At 44.3% G+C, this 17,904-nt stretch overlaps 1 protein-coding gene, 1 long non-coding RNA gene and 1 pseudogene across 2 annotated transcripts in view; 1 reads left to right on the top strand and 2 right to left on the bottom strand.

The window, feature by feature from the left end:
• LOC146805688 (uncharacterized) overlaps positions 1-17,904 on the top strand; it is a 254,035-nt gene that overhangs the window by 164,445 nt on the left and 71,686 nt on the right. The window lies entirely within an intron of this gene.
• The window catches only part of DIPK2B (divergent protein kinase domain 2B), a 267,311-nt gene that overhangs the window by 101,435 nt on the left and 147,972 nt on the right, over positions 1-17,904 (bottom strand). The gene's annotated exons all lie outside the window — the stretch shown is intronic.
• Positions 7,315-7,433, bottom strand: LOC146805690 (5S ribosomal RNA; annotated as a pseudogene).

The raw sequence follows: 17,904 nt of genomic DNA on the forward strand, positions 1-17,904 counted from the left end.
CATGTGGAAACAGCAAAAACGAGGAGAAATTAAAACTTTCTCCTCATTTCGCCAGGGTAAGACCAGGTTTTCCCAGGTCTTAATTTTAGCACTGCCCCATATTTACGCCAAACTTGTAAATATGGGACAGTGTCAAAATTAATGGTGTTGCGGTGGAATGCCAACAGCAACACCCATTGCTCTCCCCTAAGTATATATTAACAAGGCAGCATTAAGCCATTAAAGCTGCCTTGTAAATAAGGCAAAGCCCCTATCACCACCACACTATCAGAAAAAGTGATGTTGTGGTGGAGAAAGGGACTTGTAAATATGCACCATAATGTTAAAAATGGTCAGAGCCCAAGCTCCTACCCTGCCCCTAAAGTAAGCCTGACTGATCAACCATGTCTACCACTAGAAGGTCAACAGAAATAGGCTTTAGGTGTCTACACTACCATTGAAAGCAACATAATCCAGGGCCCTAGGGTGAGAGAGGAAGACAGATCTCAAACACTGAAGCTACCACGTACATCCCACCTGGATCATGAGCTGGAGAAGAGACCTGCAACCTGGGGCCATATTACGAAAATGGGGCACTTTCCTTGTTTGTGCCACGGCGCACCTTTGAAAAGGTACACCATGCACAAACAAGGAAAGTGTGCCATCTTAGAATGAATGCACTGCCCCCAGGGCAGCCATGAAGTTTTGTTGCCTTGGGGGCAGCGCTTTCAAGTGAAATACGGAGCAGCTTTGAAGAAGCCGCTCCTTGTTCACTGTGCAGGTGGCAAGGGCCTGCACTTTCAAGAAGTGAGAGAGATCTCCTTGCAGGCGGCTGCAGTGAGTGACTGCAACCGCCTTCAAGGGGAGGTCTGGCTGATCCAGAGGGCTGCCATCAGGGGGCTCACTGAGAGTGCACCACCTTTTTGTGGCGCACTGTCATTACGCCTCCTGACAGCTTCTTTGCCTTTGTACCCGCATCTATAATATGGCATGGGCGCAGAGTTAAAGAGATGTCCCCATGCAGAAGTGGGAACACCCTATTGAGATAGCGCTGGTGCTACATGTGCGCTAGCACTATCTGATTTACAGAAGGGGCCGCACAAGTGTCTGCGGCCCCTTCTGTAATACCCAAGTGCCCCGGGGGTGCACAAAGGGGTTGCAAACAGCCGTTGTGCCCCGGGGCATTTCTGTAACACGGCTCATGGTGTCCTATAGATATATTGGGCTTCCCCTGGATATCACTGGGATGCTTCAGTCTCACTGCATCATGCCTAAAGATGTAAGAGGCATACGCATGAATAGCACAGTTACCAGCAGGTTGTGCAGCAGCTTCTCTGTGCTATGGATTGTGATGCTCTGTGCAGGCTAGGTGGGGTGACTTCCTCCTGGCTGGTGACTTCTTCAAGTGCTATTGACTCTGCCATCAGACTCTAAGAAGTCTTTCTCTTTTGTTATGACATCACTATCTCTTTTTCCTGTGGGTCTCCACGGACACATTTGTGTATATAAAAATAATTCCTCAGTTCAGAAAGATAAAGCATCATGGCAGCAGAAGAACACAAATATGCAGAATAAAGTGGCTAACAAATTGCTAAATGCCCAACAGCTAGGGCTATATTCTGCTCTGCTTCCTTTAACACATAACATTTTAATTTGTTTTGGATTCTTTTTGCATCTTTATGTTGTTGCTTAAAACACTAATGATTTAGTGACTTGTCATTTTCCGAACTAATTGGAAGAAGCAATGCTGTTGTAGGTACCATCAATTTTCTGGGATGCTCTTGTATTACTTTAATATATATTCCTCCAGAGAAATTCACAGAGTAAAACATGTTTTCAATGCTAATTACTGAGTCATTTCACTGCTTAGCAAATTGAACCTGAACGGCTAATTGTTCCTTTTTTCTGTTTTTCGAAGTTATGGTAATTAAATGCTGCATGTATGATTGCTAGTTAGCACAATAATTAACAACATATAAATGTAAATGTAAATATAAAGAGCAATCACAATATTTGCATACACTAATTTGACGAAATTGCACAAAAAGCGAGGATGGAAAATAATATGCAAATGCCATAAAGCACCAGAGAAACAGCTTGCTGTATAAAACGAGCCCTGAAGAAAACAGGGAACAGAAAACAGATGGCTGTACATGTGCCAACCATAGCTCAGAATTATACAGAGGCTGTAAAATGAGAAATTCATGTCAGCTTCACTCAGCAACTATCCCTTCTGATAGGATAGCAAAAAAAAAACCACTTCCAATATATCCAAGTGTCTAGTCCTCCCTCCCCCTTCTTTGGGATATGTATTGGTCAATTGGGCAAGCACAGTTCAAATGTATTCAGTTTGATAGAAGCAAATGTGCAACTTACCCTTGTTTATCACAGATATGTGTCTACCCCCTACACACCGTACACAGAGGCACTTTTCAGCAAAAGTGAAAGGTTGCATTGTCAAGGTTGGTGCATGGGTGTGGTACCAGGTCATCCCAATCCACATCACTATGCATCACCATCACAAATTGTGAACTGTTCATTGCACTTTTGTCGGCTCAGCTTGGCAGACTCTGTGTAATGTGCACAATACACTGCGGCGCACATGCGAAACGGATGTATAATGAGACGCAGACCTGATTTACAAAGATTTTTCTGTGACTTACTCTTGTGTAGTACTCTTTAATTCCAGGACTAGGTATGGAGGAAACCAGGAATACTCATGGTTTACTCATGAAATTTCGGAGGAAGCCACGAGTACTATAAAAGTAAGTCTCACCTACTCATACACTAATCTTTCTGAATCAGACCCATTGTTATGACTTTTCTCTGTGGCAGGAATTGAACCTGCTTCAGGGCCGACAGAGCCTTTCTTTGAATCAAATATGTGATAAATGATATCATTATAGACCATGCAATCAGTGTCACATACGAGCAACACAACATTTACCAACATTTTCAATATTAGCCATGATATTCTGTGCTCTGATTAAAAGGGCCAGGTCATTCCCAATCTTGGATGTGGCATGCATACAACCGAAATATTTTCTTCAGAGGTAAAGGGTGTGAGGTAGGGTGTGTGTGTGTGCGCGCGTGTGTTCTTTATCAATTATTGAAGATGCAATCTATGAAATATAGGCTGGAACTGCCAAACATAAGTACTGGTGATTTGTGCTTTTTGTGTATGACACTTCTGCCCAGCTTTTGTAAAAGTGCTTGTAAAGTGTTAAGAGAAGCATTGTCACACTCTATTTCAAGGTAAAGCTTCCCAAGCCATTTTTTGATTTGTTGTACCTTTCATTGTAATGTTATCAATGCACATTGATAGTTCTAACTTCACTTTGCACATCTGAATCTAGGTGAGTTCTTCAAAGTGTTTCTGAGTAGTTGGGCTAGTGTTACACGTTCTGTTATGTGACGTGTATTCCATCGGATCTGTCAAAAATGATGTCCCATTTGGTGGGTGGATGATTAAGTCCTTGCAGCTAATATCCTGTCAGATCTTAGCTCATGTAACAGTGCTTGTGACACTAGCTTGTGACGCCAGCTGTAATTGTTTCACATTCTTTATAACATCCCCTGCTGTGGCTACAGAGTGATGTATCATCATATGGTTTTTCTGCATAAGCTTAGGGCTAGTAAGCAACTGTGCCAATACTGTTGCTATCTTTTCTCTCATAAGTTGCACACCTTTACCCAGACCCAACCAGTATGAAATTGGTCCCTAGCTAACTCAATCTGAGTGAGAATTTTAGACTTTTAGATCCTGATTCACAAAGGTAGACTCACACTTTTGTGTGAGTTTACTCTTTTTCGTTATTCACAAACTAAGATTTAATAGCAACTTTACGACTGCGGAGAGTCCGCAGTGGAGGCGGAGAACTCTGCACATAAAAAGATAGGACAGGCCTATATTTTGATGTAACACAAAAGTGCAAGTTTACCTTTGTGAATCAGACCCCTTAAGTATTGGCCAGTTTTGTTTTGGAAACCTTGCATGCTGTTATGATCTGCGTCATTCAAAAAAGATGGCACATCCGACATGTAAGTCAGGACAATCGCTCACAGGGATATACAAGTTGGAAAATAATACCATATGGTGTTTGGGTCTAGAGCATTTCAATGATTCACTGCACAATAAGAACAATTATTAACTTGGTCATGAGTGAAAAATATACAATATAAATCATATTATGATTCTTACATGATACTGGATGGGTTCCTTTTGTTGGTTTCTGACAGAAGGACTGGAAAAACTCCAGGTTGAGCAATAGGAAAATACTGTGCTGCAATTATTATAGGACTATTTTTATGATGTGTATATGCGTTTCTATTGGAAAGTGAAATGACATACTAGGAATGATGGAAATCACTTGGTAAACATTCACGAAACTGTCATTTACATTAGCACCTTGCTTTAAATTAGCATATAAATATCATATAAGAATGATTTTGCTTTGATATTAGGAACCGACAGGATAATTTCTTATAAGATTGTTTACAATCATGTTCTCACATAACACTGAACTGCCAATCTGGTTGGGAATGGCATTTTTGTATTGCACATTCGATTTAATTGATGTTCGCATAAATAGCAAATTCTCTCTCTATTTCTTTGAATTCCTTAGCACACCCGCTGGCCTGCCTATCAAGCAGCAAATGTACATTTCTCTCTCAATTGATGATTTTTCCAAACATATTTCTGTATGGGCTTCCATCTGTCTGAGACTGATTGTTTTCTGTCTCAAATGCAATGTATTCACTGTCCAGAAAAAATGCCTTTTTCTAAAGTCATGCTGTCCCACACAAGACTGCCCTGTGTATTTGGAGGCAGGTCAAATGCACCAATAATGTGACACCAACCTATCTAAGGAGGGGCATCATTTATTCCAAAGTATTCCACCGACAGAAATTAAAAATGTAAGCATTGCACTGAGATATTTGGCTTCCAGCATCATATGCTACAGGAAGAGGTCAACCACATAATGCATTTGCCTTTTTGTCTAGCACTTGCTACTAAACAGTTGCTGTTTTTTAGCTCTGAAAATAACATCATGGGTGTTAAGTGAGCGTTTTACTCACTTAACAGCCTTTCAAAACATAAAGGGGCAGATTTACAAGCCCCTTGCGCCACTTTTGCGTCATTTTTCCCATGTTAAAAATGACGCAAAAGTGGTGCAAGGGGCTGGTAAATCTGCCCCATAGACCTTACAGAACACAAGGCATTACTACTTCATGAGAAAAAAGATGTTAGCTATCGAAAGGTTGCATAGCAGCCCTCCAGCAGGTTACTTGTGTTCTGGTTCAGGGAGGACCTGGCCTGCCAGTTCAGGCTGAACTGTTTCTATTGGAGTAGGGTCAAGACTGATTTACATATGTCCAAACTGAGGTGGCATAGTGTGCAAAATAATGATGGACTGGAATGTGGCTCGAATAATTACCAGTGGCTGATATTAATTCAAGCTTTCCTTCTGTCTCATTTTGGTATAGTTCAGCAGGGTTCTGCAATAGCAACAGCACTGAATTATCAGGAAAACACAACAATCACCAATAAAGCTTGCAAATATTTTCTCAGTATTATGTTATTGCAGCCACACAATCATTAATTACCTATATGAAGTTTTTATTCACAAGTATATCAATTACAATATTAACCTATTTTGGGTAACTTTAATAATCATTGCTGTAACGCAAGTGACTTAGGGCTTGATTATGAGTTAAGGCATTATTTATCACCGCTGTTAAATAAAAATTATTTATCAGGTGCATTAAATAACACCTATTAAGAGTTCATGGTAAATAACATGCACACCAAAATCTGCATGCTACAGTAAATATTGTATGTTTTTCCCTGTTAATTTTCAGCAAAATCTAACAAATGTTAAGTTACTTAATGCATCCGATAATCATCATATACCTTCAAACTCGTAATTCGACCCATGCGTAAACAGAAGTTTATGCATGGGTCGGAATATTTCATTCAATTTGTCAACTTGTAAACGGGCCCTAAATGTTCACTTCCTTTAGAGGTAATCTTTCTCATTTGGACTAAACCCAGCACATTCTCTAGCCTACCCAGACCTATACCAATAGCCTAGATTTAAAGGTGTATTTTTTTCTGGACATGTATCTATTTCCGTGTTCATTCTATTGGATTGGTCCACATATCCATTTCAAACTGTTTAAAGATCATTTAAAACTAACATCTTGGAAGCTCTTTTTGACATTACTGACAGCCCTCCTGTAATTCCTTTAACGTACTTTAAAAACAATGGCCTGATTACGATGGCGGAAGGATTTCTATCCGTCTGCCATTGTCCCGGGGATGGGGACCACCTGCCGATAAGGCGGCGGTCGCTCATATTTTATTACAATGTGGCCGCCATGGCATTTTTTCCATTGCGGCAGGTGCCACTGGCTGCAGCACCCGCCACAATGGAAAAAAGCCAGGTTTTGCTCTTCCCTGAACTACATGGCAGGCACCGCCACAAGTGCAAAAACCAACTGCCCCTGCACAAGGGGGGCCCCAACAGCAGCAAGTGGCACAGTCCGACCGAAGCCCATCCACTCCGCACAGTGGACCACCAACAGAGATAGAGTCAAACCACCCCCAAACCAATGACTGAAGGGGAGAAGAAAACAAAACCTACCAGGACCGGCGGCAATCGAGGGCCGAAGCAGAGGAACCAGAAGGAACCAACTCAGACCGGCAGGAGCCGCAAGAAAGGATGGAGGTGCAGAAAGGAACCAGCACCCCACCCGCAAAAATGAAGGTCACCCAAACCTCACCAGCAAGGAGAGACAGGCGGGACATGGACCACAGATGCCCAGAGGATCCCCGCGACAGCAACCACAGAGCCCAAACAAGTGCAAGGCAAAACGGACTGCAGGAAACTACAACGAAGCGACCCATCCACCAAGGGCAACCAACAGCGAAAAGCAAAAAGCCCACAAGGCCGCCCACGGAGGCCGAAGAGTGTAAAAAGAACCAGGACCAAGGCCAAGCCCCAAACAGGAAGGTGAACGCCACCAGGGACCTCATGCACAAGAAAGCATAACGAACCTGGAAGGAAGGGGAAAGCAGAACGAACGAGCGAGACAGCTCAGCGGAAGGGAGAAGCAAACCGCTCCCGCAAAGTTCCACATGCAACTGCCGGGGCAAGCAACCAGGACCGACCCAGCTGAATAACGGAGATCCCACAGGGCCCGGAGTGACCACAGAGGCAAGGCCATAGGCAGCAACACACCAAAGGCGAGAAAGACAGAAGACCCGGGTGGAACGAGCCCGTGAAAGGGCAACACCCCCGGGGAGCAACCCCGAGCCGGCAGGCTCCAGGAAGCCCACAGCACCTGGTATTCCCAAGCGGTCTCCCAGCCAAGTACCAACCAGGCCCAGCCCTGTTTACCTTCTGAAATCAGATGAGATCAGGTGCTTTCAGGGTGTTATGGCCCTAGAACCGCACAGGAAGCGCCGGACCCCGACCGGGGTAGAGAACTGGGAGAACCAGCACCCCCTAGAACCGAGTGCACCAGCGCCCACAGAGGCACAACACGGAACCCAGAGTCAAAGCACCCAGGGCCACCATCCGCAGGAGCAGAAACCAATCTAGAAGCACCCAGGCGAGCCCCACCAACAGGACAAAAACCCAGGCCAGGCCAACAAGCCCAGAAGCCACAAAAGTAAAGAGACCAGAGGATGCACACAGCCCGGAAAAGAAGGCAGAAAAAAGCCAGCACCGGGACGGAAGAAAGTGGCCGAGGCAAGGACAGCATCACCCTGCCAAAAAACCAAAGGGGCAAACCCCCGGGAGAACGAGGCAGCAACCAAATTGCCCAGGAGAGCATCAAGAAGCCCCCGCGGGGCAGGGGCAAAACCCCAAACAAGTCAAGAATCGGTCAACAGAAGGCAGATGAGAAAACTGCCAAAAAAGCGTACCAACCGACCCAGCATGGACCGGGAACCCATGCACGCCCCAAAGGCCGAAAAGGCCACCAACACCCGGGAAGGGGAGACCAGAACACAGAGACCACCGGACGTACCGGTAGACAGGGCGTGAAGGGAGCCACCGGGGCAAGAGAAGGGACACCCAAGGGAACAGGCAAAGTCGGGAAACCCCACAGAGCACTGGGACAACCAGACGAGGAGGACCCCCAACGGACAGATCGGGCAAGCACCGCCAGTTACCCAGGCACAAGGAGCCCAAAACCCACCCTACGGAAGGATCGTACCAGGGCAGAGAAACCAGACATGAACAGTCGGGGGGCCACACAAACCCAGATGAAGGGGGACAGCCACCCAAGGGAGGACCTCAACCACAGAGCCACAGCACATGGGACCGACCCCAACAACTGACAACTGGAGCGACCCATCAGGGGCAACAGAGCCCCAACCCCCAGGAAGTGATGCAGAAAAACGACCAGGAGAAGGGCGCAAGGGACGTCCTGCGAGCCATGGAGCAGAAGGAGGAGGAGGAGGGGACGCCACCGCCCCGGCCTAAGGCAAGAAGAAACAGACTCCAGGAACAGGAGCAGAAGCCAAAGTCCACCCGGAGACCACAGAAGCAGCCCGTAGGAAGAACAGGTGCAAACAGAGGTCCGCCCCAAACCGACATGCAGCCGCCCAAAACCCCCGGATCCTCGAAGGCCACATCAAAAGGGACCGACCAGGAAAGACCCCGAACAACAGTCGAGAGCAGCCGGGACAGGAGAATACAGGACGGAAGGGCTGCAGGACCAAAACCTGGAAGCGAAGCCAGGGAAGGGGAAACATCCACCCCACAGGACCAAAGGACCAAGGATGCGCGATTTACCAGCACATAAATGGTAAAACATACAGCCCAACAAGAGGAGCGGAGCACCACCCCATGGTACTCAGAAGAAATGATAAACAAACAAGGAACGCATCATGAATGTGCGTTCAGCCAAGCGCAGGGGCCATGCCACCCATCACTCAAGGGATCCAATTCAGAATATGTGCCACCAGTCCGGAAGGACCCAACACCGCGTCAAGCAGTGCAAGTAATAGGGCATCCAACCAGGGAACCTGATGAGCACGGACACCCAGAAGGGCAGTGGCCACCGCCACCCAATGGTCCCCAAGTAACAGCCACAAAAGAAAGAAACCTAGTGGCGCCAAGGGAAGAACCCACGAGTACGAACATAGGCCACCACAGCGGAAAGCAGAGATAGAAAACCCCAGAGAACACTAATACACAAGAGAAAAATGACCCACCGCATGGGGAAAATAAGTGAAGTGCGCAGAGTCACAGGATGTTGAGCGTTGGTGCCGAGACAGGAACCCAGGCTCCCAGTGCCAAGGTCGACCGGCCGAGCCCAATGCTGGCCTCTTCCCGGAAAAAACACGCCACAACAAACGAAAAAGCCCGGGAATGCAACAGAGACCCAGCACAGCAACAAGTGGCAGAGATGTAAAAGAACACAGAAATAAACGAGCAAAGAACACTCACCCAGCGGAGGTGCACCCTCCGTCCAGCACAGGGCCACCACGACCCCAAAACAACGTAATCGCGGAGCGTCCGCACACCACCACAGCAGCTGCAAACGAGGCAGTCCGGCTCGCAGCGTGGGGAGAATGAAGAGCGTGGGCACAAGACACCACAACAAACCACGGGTGTGAAATCGGGGATCCGTGTTTTCAGCCCTCCCGTTGTCTTTCTGTCCCGGGCTGGTTCTTCCTGCTGGTGGTTGCCTCTCTTGGGTGGTTCTCCACTTGTCTGGTCTGTTGGGTTTGCCCTCTTCCGTGGGTGTCCCATTCTGGTCCGTTGGTTTCTTATGTGCTTCCATGAAGTCGCTCGGCTTTGATATGTGCTCACTTTGTAAGTCATGTGGCGAGGAAGACTAACAAGGAGGTAATGTCCCGGTTACTTACCGGTAATCTTCATTACTCCGAGTATAGTCTTCCTCGCCACATGAGTTCCCATCCCTCCCTCCCTGTCTGGCTATCGGCTTCATGTTGTGCTTGGTAGTTTCAGGCTGATGGGTTGGGCCGGCCCACCTCTTATAAAGGTCAGGTGGTAATGGGTCTGCCATATTGGGAAGGAATGGGAGGCATGGGAGGCTGACTTTTTGCTTTGGAGGGTTCTGGTGTGGAGCTGAAGCTCACTTTGTTAATCATGTGGCGAGGAAGACTATACTCGGAGTAATGAAGATTACCAGTAAGCAACAGGGGCATTTCCACCCGTTCTGTGTATCCTCACTATTCCACTTCTCTTTATTCAAAGCACACTTACTGGCTCCTTGCCGTTTTTGACATTCAGGGTACGATACATCGTATTTTCAGCTAAATGGGCTGTAAAGCAAATAAATAAAAGGGAACTATTAATTCAAGGTTGCAATGTAAAGTGACCCTTTGCATTGTGAGGCCTGCACTGATTTCCAGACGGATGAGGTAAACGTCCCTCTTAGATTTAGTTCCAGTGTCAATATTTTTGTACAGAAAAATGTAGTTTGCTGTGCATTCATTACACAGCGTAGTAATAAAGCAAATTTAGGTTTTCGTATTTTGAACAGTTTCGATTGACGCTGTGGCAAAGCACATTTTTTCATATTGGGTCACCCTTTTCCATTATGTTTTTATTACGTTTTTGTTAAGCATGTGCGAAACTTGCTTATTGTAGCACTGAAAGTCTGTTTCTATTCTCACTACCCCCACTTTCTAGTGACAGTGATTGCAAGCAAAATCTCAGCACAATGCCTTTAATCAAAACTTAAAAAATCTAGTTAAACCGAACGTTGTGGATGCTGTTGAACATTTTTGAGAATGCGTGATTGGCTGCCAAGACCCATTTTGCTTTATTTGGGACCCCTCATTGTGAGTAGTTGACATTCTTGATGAGAGGTCCTACTTGATGGAGTCTAATCTCAAACCATTGCAAAGTTGTTTTGAAAAAACAATAGGAAATGGTCAACAATGTAATTCGTGACAAAACCTATTGACAACATGCATCGATTATGGGCGATTTCCTTTTTTTGTTTTTGTATTGTTTTAGTTAAACAAGACACCACACATTCGTCATAGCAACACACATCAAATCGCTTCATCTTGCATTCTAGAATAATTTGGCGAAACAAAGGTTGGAAACAAAAAGGTAGTGGAATTTGCAGGATTTGAAGTCAGCTACAGTTAGAAGTTGTGAGAGACTGCTATTGAGGGTATTTGTTTTCATGGTTGGGTTGACGGCTTTGGGGAGGAGAGGGAGGATTGTAGGCCCAACACTTCTTGGCTGACGCAGTGGGGGTTGTGTTTACAGGGGAAGTTACCATGATAGAGTTGGGATGTGGAACCTGAGTGTGTAAAAAGCACAGTGGATTGTATAAGTCATGGGTGAGGTGTAGATGTGCTTGGTGCATTGTCCCTTCAGGTGTTGCTAAGGAGAAAATTGTACCTTGCACAGTCCTTCATTTTACACAAGTCTCCTCCACATATGGCAGAACAGGACCAAGATCATCCTATGGCTCTTTCCTATCGCCAGAAGAGGCTCCTAGGTTATACTTTAGAACACACCATCTCTCAGGAGTGCATCAATTTTTCTGCCTTATCTTTGGTGGCTAGACGTTCATGTTTGTTCTCCTGCTCATCCTCAATTTACAAAATGCTGCAAATGGTGGAAACTTCAAAAGAATTACAATTCTAAGATGTCATCCACAGGCAAATGCAATTTTTATGGGTACTGCCGTGAAATAGAATGTTTTCGTTATTTTCCCTCATGGTCAGATGAGGCTTTCTGGTGTATACAGTAGAGTGTTTAAACTTTACATTGTTTAAGCAGGCACCTAAGTGTGCAATCATAGGCCCAAACTGTGTATACGTTAAACGTTTCATATTTTCTCTGTGTGGGAACAGAATTAATTACCTTGTTAGGATTATCAGCAACCAGTGGCAAGGCTTGTTTTTCGTGTCTGAGAAAACCTGCACATGAACAAGACTTATAAGAACCCAAGCTGTTCACTTCAAATTACACCTTCCATAACATTGGCAGTCACCCAACCCGGTTTACATTAACATTAGGAATTGTCTTTGACTGCACATGATTTGTCAGTCTTCAGGATTTATGGACAGTGGAATCATGTTTTCAACAGTGTACCCTGATTCTACAACTGACTGCATCATTCTTGGGTTCATCTTAGCACAGGGTACACTGGTTTTGTTTTCACTAGAATGCTCTGGTTTCATGGATGTTACAAAATGCTTACCTTGTAGTTTCATTTTAGCCCAAGGGGTTGAAGATATTGTTAAAGTTCAGGGGAGAGATGGTATGCAGCAGTGACATTTAAAATCCTATTGGATACAGCAGGACACCAATGACCCTTCAGTTCCTGGTTGGGTCGCATTAACACAAATGTGCTCCTGCATTACCTTTATCTGTTCCAGTTTCTTCAACTCCTTTTCCAATTAATGAACTTAGGGACTTATAACAGGCATATTGAGATTCTTGGGAACGTTTTGGTAGGCACGGAGAGATTAAGCGATTTGCCCAGAATCACAGGATGTATTATCTCTCTTCACTCTACCACACAATTATCTCTCCAACTTTAACAACCTGTCTCTAGACACACTCTCTGTCGGTCTCTCTCTGTCTCTCTAACTCTACCTTTCTCTAACTCTCTCTTCATTCTCTATCTCATTTTCTCTTTCTTCATCTCTACCTCTCACTTCCATGCGCGTATAACTCTAACTATCTCTATATACCATCTTTGTCTCGCCTTTTATCACTTTCGCTATCGTGTGCACTCTCTCACATAAGTAAAAAACATTTCCATTACAACGCCAATACCTTTAACTCTAAAAAAAGAATGGCGGACCTATTGTATTGCAAATGCTTGTTTCAATGGGAGCCTGTGTTCATGTTGGGTACACAGGCTCCCATTTAATTCATTGGGAGTCCAACCGAACCGAGTCCGTAGATATACGGACACATCGTAATCGGTCTGTGGGACTCCCGGAGTGCGATTTGTACGGAAAGCTTTCCGGAACCACCTCGTCCAGAAGGCTTTCCTAATGACATCGTAATCGGCTCCATAGTAGTAAATATGGGAGGAATCAGGAGAGTGGCTGAAAAAAGGAGAATACTTACTACTAAGTGGGAGGGGTTTAGGAAGGAGTAAAAAGGGGTTCAGGGAAGGAATGAGGGAGGTTAGAGAAGGTCAGATACCCACCCACAAAAGAGTAAACTCATTGGTATTCACAATCTGCACTTCTAAAGTTACTATCAGAAAAAATGGCTCGAAAAGATAGTAAATGTACTCCAGCTCAGACCTGGAGTAAATCCAGCACCACACAGGCCAACCACTGGTACTCAAACACCATCCCCAAGTATTTAATTATTTTATTGCTTCTGCTAATTCCTCTAGGTTTAGAGGGTCCTCCAGGTGTTTAATTCTTTTATTGCTTATGTTATTTCCTCTAGTTTTAGAGGGTCCTCCAGTTGTCAACCCTTTTCCTTGGTTAGTCGTCGCAGCCCCATACTTCTAAAATGGGAAATGTCTCAAGTTCCTCTAGATGTTGTGGGGCAGTTTTTAAACTTTTATATCATGCGTAGAAGACTTTATTTATCTCTTCTTGCGCATATGTTATATTACCCTGAGTGTCTCTGATGAATGCAATTTAATGCTTATGAGGGCACGTTCTCTCTTTAACAGCCATGCTAGCAACTTACCAGCTCTATCTCCTTCCATATTGTTTGTTGGAATGTTTTATTCTGGCACTTTTTTACAGTGTTTAAATTATCTATCTGTTTATCCTACTCCTTTGACAGTTGGCTAGCTCTTGCTCCGTGAGCACTGAGCAGTAGTTGATTTTCTAACTTTTTTTTTATCATGGATGCTGTCCCAGAGGACATCAGGCCACACATATCCACTTTTATAGCATTCAATTCTATACCCCTGGAGGTGATTGTGTCCTCCTTTACTTTAAAGCACACACTCGTTTTTTGTTGCTGCAACAAATGGCAGATTTTTATGTCTTTTAACGCTGTCATTAGAAAACACCATGCATGTATTCTAATGCTATATATGCCTATGTTATAGTGAATACATGAGTGGGAATGATCAGATAGTACTCTTCCAAGATATTGAATGTCTGTTACGTTCTACATGCTATGCTTGCTGGTTAACAAAAAAGCTATTCTGGAATAAATGTCAGACACCTGTTCATAATTAGGGGTGGGCTTAAGTTGTGGAGTTTCACTCCGCATAATTTGGTGGCGTTCCGGAAAAACGTAGCAAGTTTCCATGGAATTCCACCAACGGTTTCAAAATATGCACATCATGTTGCCTGTGCTGCAATTTAGTCACAGTAGCGCGAGCAGTGCTGAAAAATCAGTGTGAATGGCACCATGCAGGGTGTAAAAGCGAGCAGCCACTCAAGTTGATTTTGCTGCAGTTTGAGTAGAAAATCTACTCGAGCAGCAGCAAATCTACTCGAGAAGCAGCACTCTGACCATGGAAAATGGCACTAGGTAACACCAAATCTCGCTTGTGCTTGCATTTCTGGAGCCAAATTTAGCCACGCAGTGTTTGCGGAATTTGGTTGTAACTGCGCCACAAGAGTAATGCGGAGTTACCAAATTCTACCAATTTGGCGGGCGGAATAAAACATTGCACCCACCCCTACTCATAATGCGTATATTCCTGAACATCTGTGCAACAGGACCTCCATACATCTACTAGGTCAATTTCAGATATGACTTGAAATAACTAAAGTTTGTATGTGGGATTCTAAGGGGTTCTGTCTAGATTTACCACACAAAATTGTATAAAAATTCCCATTCAGATGATGGGCGTAACTAAAAAATTGGGAACTTTGTTACTTAGTTTAGTGAAGAAGCTATCATCTCTATACCATTCATCATTCCATGCAATGTCAGGTAAATTGCCAGCTAAAGAAAAAAAATATTATGCATGAATAATTATTAAAATGTTATGTATAGAAATAATTAAAATTAATCTAATTATATTTAATTAAACATTATTGTTACATTAGTTTTAAAATCTAAAATAGGGTATTGCAATATTTTATAGTTAAATAAGGAATATATACTCTTTTTATATTTTGTTTAACATTAAATTATATTATTTATATTTGTTACTATTTTAAATCATTTAATTTAATTTAACATTATTTCCTATGGGGTTTTATTTTAATTACCTGCCTCCATTATTTTCCATGGGAGGTGTTGCAGTACCAGTAACTGACCATGTGTGGTGGTCAACTTACTATTGTTTTTTTATTAGTAACTTACACTGGGATTTTATAAATAAGCAAAAATGTTACTCTAACATGTAAGTTACCTTTGTGAATCAGGCCCAGTGTGTTTGTTTTTGGTAAATGTAACTTATCTGTGAGCAAAGGCCCTAGGCACACTGCCATTTCAGGACAGACCTGCAACTCAGGCTTGAACACAAACTGCTGCCACTCTTATAGACAACAAGGAAGAATGCTGTACAGGTACCTGCAAGGAGAGATGTTCATAGAAACACAACCACCAGGAGACAGGCTTTTCAAACTTCCCTCCTCATGTAGTGAAACTGATGACATTAAATTGCATTCTGGGTTGCAGAAGTCGTATTATTTCATACAAGAGTTCAGAAGCACATCTGATGAAAATAAGGTGAGAAAAGTACAGAATCCTCACCCCATGCTCGGAGGAACAAGCGTTATTAAAAACAAAATAAAGCAACCTAGCCACAGAAAAAAACAAAACACTTAAAGTATAATCTAAATAAAGATGTAACATTTGACTAGTATTATAGTGCAGATGATTTATTTATTTCCTATAGCATACTGCTGGTAACCATTTGGTTATTCTGGAAAACATTTTGCTCTTAGTGTGGAAAGTCTTCTATTCAAATGTGTTCTGTGTTCACGAAATAGTGCCTTCCAGATGCTGAAAACAATGTGCCTGCACTTCAAAGGGCAGCACTCTAGGAGGTGGAATTATACACTGTTAGAAATGGGGTTCTCTAGTTGGTAATGGTGTGCACCTTTGCCCAAGTCTTCCTAGTCAGGGTAATGGGTATACACTTCTAAAATAACCCCTGCTCACCCCCTTAGTAGCTTGGCATGAGCAGACAGGCTTATCTCAGAGGCAGTGTGTAAAGCATTTGCGCATCCGCACAGTAATACAGTGAAACCACTACAAATGGACACCACACCGGTTTAGAAAAAAAAGTAATCTTTATCTAAATCAAACAAGACCAAAACGACAAACATCCACAGTACAATAATAAAAATATGACTTTTAGAAGGTGAAAACAGTTCTGTCCATAGAAAACTATAGATGCAACACTTTCAACACAAAGTACCTTGGGCGCGTCAAGATCATAAACAAAAACAGCCACAGGGAAGATGATGCCTTGGTTCCTTACGCCCAGAGAAGGTGATGCATTGGTTCCTTACTTCGGGGGAGGTGATGCGTCGGTTCCTTACTGCCACGCAGGGGAGGTGATGCGTCGGTTCCTTACTGAAGGGGAGGTGATGCGTCGGTTTCTTACTGCGGGGAGGTTATGCGTCGGTTTCTTACTGTGGCCCCATGTTGATGTAGACTTGACGCCCCAGTGCGATTCGTGGGGATCGGCGATGCATCGGTTCTCGACGAAGTGGCACCGCCGCTGCATTGATCTCTGCAGCCATGGTCCCACGATGCATTGGTTCTTGCAGCCGCACAGCAGGGCCTGCATCGGAATCGGTGCAGTGATTTTGGACTTTGGACATCGGTGCACGGGATTTGCCGTGTAGCGATTTCTCCAGCTGCGGGCAGGCGCTGCAGTGGTTTCTTTAGCAGCACACTAGTGATGCAATCTAAAATGGGTGCAGATACGTCACGCGTCTTGTAGCTGCATCTCTTTTCCAGCTCCTAACAGCAGGAACAACCTCCAGAGGCCCATCTCAGCAACAGGCACCTTGTGGCAGGTCAGAACTCCCAGCAAGGAAGTTCAGGGAAGCTGGTGGTGAAGTCTTTGTGGCCGTGGGACTTCAGAACAGGAGTCAAGCTCTACTCCAAGCCCTTGGAGATCTTCCTCAAGCAGGATACACAGCACACAGCAAAGTCTTTGTCCTCTCCTTGGCAGAAACAGCCAATGCAGGCCAACCCCAGACAGCACACAGCAAAGCTGCAGTACTTCTCCTCAGCTTTCCCAGCTTTTCTTCTTGGCAGAGGTTACTCTTGAGTCCAGAAGTAATCTAAAGTTCTGAGCGCCAATATTTATATAGCATTTTCCTTTGTTCTCTGGTAGCAGAGAGGCTCTGTGCTCAGTCAAAACCAATTCTGTCCTCTCTAGTCCAGCTTCCCGGCAGAAGGCGGAGACAGCATTGTGTAAGGCAGACCAGGTCCATTCAGGTAAAAGGAAATCTCCCCCTACTCTAAATGCAGCCCAGGTCTATTCAGCCCAGCCCTATCTCATTCAGGAGAGACAGGACACACCTCCATCCACCCAGTGGATGTCTACAGTGAATGCACATCCCTAGCCCCTGTCATTCCACACCCTCAAGCAGAGGTACGCAGGATGGCTAAGCAAGAAAATACCACCTTTCTAAAAGTGGTATTTTCAAACACAGAATGTAAAAATCATCCTTACTAAAAGATGCATCTTTAGATTCTGAGTTCAGGCATACTAAACTTTACCTTCCTATCAGGTCCCAATGGGAGGTGATATTTATAAGATGATATAAATAATCTCCCACTCTATCCTATGGGACAGATAGCCTTTCAATAGTGAAAAACACAATTCACTGTATTGCACTATCAGGACATGTTATACACATCAGTACACGTCCTACCATTCACATACACTGCACACTGCACACTGCCCATAGGGGTACCTTGGGCCTACCTTAGGGGTGACTCACCTGTAAGAAAAGGGAAGGTTAGGGCCTGGCAAGTGGGTACACTTGCCAGGTCGTCATGGCAG

This window comes from Triturus cristatus, chromosome 8, assembly GCF_964204655.1.
Source record: "Triturus cristatus chromosome 8, aTriCri1.1, whole genome shotgun sequence".
NCBI classification, from domain to species: domain Eukaryota; kingdom Metazoa; phylum Chordata; class Amphibia; order Caudata; family Salamandridae; genus Triturus; species Triturus cristatus.